This window comes from Eptesicus fuscus, chromosome 6 (genome assembly GCF_027574615.1).
Source record: "Eptesicus fuscus isolate TK198812 chromosome 6, DD_ASM_mEF_20220401, whole genome shotgun sequence".
Classification (NCBI taxonomy): Eukaryota; Metazoa; Chordata; class Mammalia; order Chiroptera; family Vespertilionidae; genus Eptesicus; species Eptesicus fuscus.
Window position 1 is genome coordinate 6,794,872 of NC_072478.1, and position 4,945 is coordinate 6,799,816.

General features: G+C 46.3%; 1 long non-coding RNA gene across 1 annotated transcript; it reads right to left on the bottom strand.

The window, feature by feature from the left end:
- Positions 1 to 757: 757 nt before the first annotated feature.
- LOC114235111 (uncharacterized) lies at positions 758 to 2,855 on the bottom strand. The gene is made up of 2 exons (XR_003621292.2): positions 2,767 to 2,855; positions 758 to 1,005 (listed from the first exon to the last, which is right to left on the bottom strand). It is a non-coding gene; the product is annotated as an uncharacterized LOC114235111 (long non-coding RNA).
- Positions 2,856 to 4,945: the final 2,090 nt, after the last annotated feature.

The following is a 4,945-nucleotide window of genomic DNA, read 5'->3' on the forward strand; positions in this document are numbered from 1 at the left end:
TTTGGGGGTGGGGGGTGGGGGAAGGGGACAGGAATAAAAACTAAACCGACTGAGGACAAAAAGTATGGGGGCAGGGGCCGGGATTCACACAGATTGCCTGAATTCCAATTTCCAGTGTGGCCCAGCTGAGCTACCAGAGGGTTCTAATGGGCATTCAGGGGTGAGAACCACAAACAGGCCTCTGACTTCAGACCATTTCTCCAGGGTGCTGGGAGTTGCTTTCCCACATGAAGGGAGCAGGCCATCCTCAGTGCAGTAGGTGCCCTGTGTTCACCCGCTGGTGGTGCCTCCATCACTCACTGGGAGGCTTCCAGCCAGGTCCACGTGTTTGCCTCTATGCCCCCTATCACTGACCTCTGCTACTGACCTTAGTTAGCCTCTACTACTGCCCCGTCTCCAAGCCCCATGCACACCACCTCTGCTATAAAATGACACAGATCTATTCAAAGTACATCTGAAATCTTCACCTTCCCTAACGAAACCCACACCCTGCCATTTCTACTTTGTGTCTAAAGCAATCACCTTGGGCTACCTGAGCAGAGGTACCACTCTTATTCTTCTTTCTTGTCTTGCTTTCTAAGCATTTCATTGTGCGTGTACCCCTGGAAATGCCCTGGGATCTTCTCAGAGGCAGGGACTGACTTTGGTCCTGACCCACTTTGTATGAGGCTGGGTACACACATAAACCTTGCTGAATGAGTCAATAAATGCACAATTGAATGTAAGTATTGTGAAATTAACAACATGAAAGAATACATAAGCCCCCCAAAAGGTACGTTTAATTCAGAAAGGGTGATGGCTGGGCCCTTGTAGCTCAATGAAGCAGCTTCTCCAGAGATAAAACAAAGAAGATGGGAGTTGGGGGTCTGACCCATGCCCCATTCCTGATGGCTGATCTGCAATTTTTACTCCCGTTAGCAATTGGAAAACCCATGTAAGTTATCGTCTCTTTACAAAGGTCTGCTCGTATGCATTTCTTCATTTCAATAGCGATGTCTTTAAGACCTGTGAGAAACCATGAATGACACTTCCATTCTTCTCCTCCCTTTATTCCCTCTTTCACACACCCCCTTACTGGGCTGGAGTACAACATCCACCAGGCCACCCTGCATGTGAGTCACTCTGTACAGCTGAGGCAATCAGCTGTCATGGTGTCCCCCATACATGTGGTTTGCAAAACCTTCACAACCTCTCTTAATCAAATATCATGCATTTTCTAAACTTGCTTTAAGTAAATTTTTTCCAACCCATATTACCATCTGCAGATCTAGCATTGTTGTTTTTTTTAAAAAATATGTATTTTATTGATTTTTTACAGAGAGGAAGGGAGAGGGATAAAGAGTTAGAAACATTGATCAGCTGCCTCCTGCACACCCCCTACTGGGGACGTGCCCACAACCAACGTACATGCCCTTGACCGGAATCGAACCTGGGACCCTTCAGTCCACAGGCCGACACTCTATCCACTGAGCCAAACCGGTTAGGGCTAGCATCATGTTTTTACAGACATTTTATACAGGTGGCAGTAAGAACTTGTTTCTTCTCCGAGTTCTCAGTGACTTCATCGGAGCACTCTGCACTGCCGACCTCAGGACTTGGTGTACCTGTGTCACTTATGTACACCCTTCCTGACTTTAAGGACTGAAATCTAATTTCCTTTTATTCTTGGCTCGCATTACCTTTTAAGAAACAACAACAGCCATACAAAAGCAAGTGCTTTGATTGTTCCCTGCCTTTCAAAGCGCCTCCAGATACACCATTTCACATGGAGCGCTCTGTGCCCTTGGTGATTTCTCTGCCTCCCCTGGGTGCCATGTTCAGTGACTGCTGTTTTAATGTACAAACATAAGAATCCAAGATACCAATGGACATGACCAGCCCTTGATAGATTATCTCACTAATAATAGGCTTCAAGAAGGCTGAGCTGCCCTGGCTGGTTTGGCTCAGTGGATAGAGTGTCGGCCTGTGGACTGAAGGATCCCAGGTTTGATTCCCGTCGAGGGCACATGCCTGGGTTGTGGGCTCGATCCCCAGTAGGGGGCATGCAGAAGGCAGCTGATCAATGATTCTCTCTCATCATTGATGTTTCTATCTCTCTCTCCCTCTCCCTTCCTCTCTGAAATCAATAAAAAAATATTTTTAAAAAATGTTAAAAAAAAGAAGGCTGAGCTCCTCGGCGAGAGAAGGGGAGAAGGTAAAGAAAAGCTATGAGAAGAGCCTGGTCCTCGGGGAGCTCTGCTCTGGGAGCCCTTCTGTCTCCTAACTTAGTTCTAATGTGTCTTCAATTAACTTAGAATTCTGTGTTGGGTTTTCTCAAAGCAAGCACTGTAAATTATGTTTTGTGATATTTTTGAAAAAAGATTAATCATTATCTTTCTCCAAAGCTTTTACTTTGAAAATTAAACCTCCCCGAGGCAGGGCATAAATTATTCTTGTGCTAAAAAAAACTAAGCAAAGTTTGCAGAGGATGAAGTTTCATTCAATGTGCTGAGAACCAGCTTCCTCAAAGCTAGCCGAGGGTTTGTTGATAAAAGTACAAAAATTCAAAAAAAGAAAAAAAAAAAAAAGTACAAAAGTTCATAAATGCCTGAATGAGTGTGAGAAAGCCAATTAGACATATTTTCAGACTCAGATCACTGCAGTATCCTTGTTCCTGAGAGGACAAAAGCTGATTTTCCTCAACCCTACCTCTAGGATGCGTGCCCCTAAGTTGGTGACAGAGTGCCACGGTCCTGTGTCTACAGAATACTGCATCCTTCAAAGTACCTGTGTTTACGATGCCAGAGAATTCAACGCATTTCATTCTGTCTGCTGCGCACCACTTGAGCTCACTGTCACACTTCCTTCCCATCACCGCGAAGCAGGTCGGGCACTTAAAGCCATTGGAGGTGAATTCATTCACTTCTTTCTCCTCCAGGTCATTCATTTTAATTTCCCAGGAGACTTAAAAAAAAGACAGAAAACTGGCTATTTGCCACTGGTAGGCAAATGTACCCACGCTCACAGAGCAGACTCACCCGCCGGATTCGGTATGTGACACTCAACACTGGAGTTACTACAAAAATCACCCCCACCTTGTGGGGGTTCCTTCCGGGTGAGGAAGCCAGACTAAAACAAACAAAGAAGAAAATACATGGCATGTCAGACGGGGATAAACTCTATAGAGAGAACTGGAACAGTAAGTATAGTAAGTGAAGGGTGTGGTTGCAGTTCACAGGGTGGTCAGGGAAGGCCGCACTGGAAGGGTGATTTCCAAACACTTGCACTGAACACTTCAGTGTGACAAATAAAGGGCACAGGTCACGGCGTGCACAGGCTCTGAAACAGCCCCCCTGCACTCTCTCTTTGGGGCTCTGTAATGCCTTGGTGAACTACGTCCTCTGATGCCCTCCTCCATCCAAGTGTCCCTACTACCACCTGCTGTGGAGGAGAAACACTGAACTTGGCTGCTCCAATGAAATATGTCCACAGAGTGTAGAGAACGATGGATAAAGAGGTGGGAAGTCTGTGGGCACGTAGGGAAAGGGGAAAAAGGGAGTAAACGTCATAGTATTTATCTGTAGGATTTTTCTCGGGCGTTGAAGAGGTGGTTTTGAATTATTTACTTCCCCCTCAAGCAGAACCCCCCTTCACTCCCTCTGGCTCCTCCAGCCCCACAGGCTGAGGGTGAGGGACAAGGAGTGTGTGACACCAAGGGGTCATGTCCACTAGGAGCCTGAACGCCCTCCCCCAACCTTGCCCGAGTACCAAGAATCCAGGGATTTCTTGCTCAAACAGACCAAGCAGTTTGCAGAGGTGTTAGGAGAGGAGAGCTTGGACGAAGGACTGGTGTGTCTGTGCATGTGATCGTGATGCCCATAACAGGGAAGGGGAAGCAGGGCAGGGGAGGAGGTGAGCTGGGACCAGCGCTCTCAGTGCCGCCATTCCTTGGCGTGGAACTCTGAGAAATTGCAGGCCTTTATCCAGGTAAGAGGATGGAACCCAGATTAAACATGTTTTTTTTTGTTGTTGTTTTTTTGGCTTTATGTGTACCGTTTAAATATGGAGCCATATTGCCTTGGACCCTGCAAATGTGAGGGCAGCAGGCCCTCCATCATGCACAGGAGCAGGAGTTGGAGGCTGGGTTCCTGGGGACTGGGAGCCACATGTGCCACAAGAACCAGAGTCCAGAGATGGCTGGAGCTCTCAGGGGGCTGCAGCCCTTACAGATCCAGGGCTGACCTGGCCTGCTCTCCCAGAGAGAACGGCTTGATGAAGCACAGTACAAAGAGCCAAAAGTAATCCAAAAAACAACAAAAGAAAATAATATAAAAACAAATTACAATCAAACATTAAAGAGATTCCAATTAATAATTCCTCAGCAATGTCTCATATCCCCTCTCCTTCCAAACTCTCACACCTCACTGTGCTTGAGGATACTCTGTCCACTGTGTCTTTTTAAATTTAATTAATTAAAAGCTCACGGCCGTCGGAACTGAAAGATGGAGGTTTAGGGAAATCCCTGTACTTGCCATTGCCCACAACCACATCAAAATTACATCTAAAACACAGAACAATCATCATTCAGAACCACCTGAGAGCTAGCTGAATGGAAGTTCTATAACTAGAGAAGTAAAGAAGAAACCACATTAAGACTGGTAGGAGAGGCAGAGATGTGGAACGGGCTGCCACTTGTGCCACTTTTTTAAAAAAAAGTTATATTTTTATGTATTTCAGAGAGAAAGGGAGAGGGAAAGAGAGACAGAAACATCAATGATGACAGAGAATCATTGATTGGCTGTCTCCTGAACACCCCCCACTTGGGATTGAGCCAGCAACAGGCATATGCCCTTGACCTGGGACCCTTCAGTCCACAGGCCATCACTCTATCCACTGAGCCAAACCAGCTAGGGCTGTGGCACTTTTTTTTTTTTTTAAATCAGGAGGGAGAGTCTCTGTGGAGGCT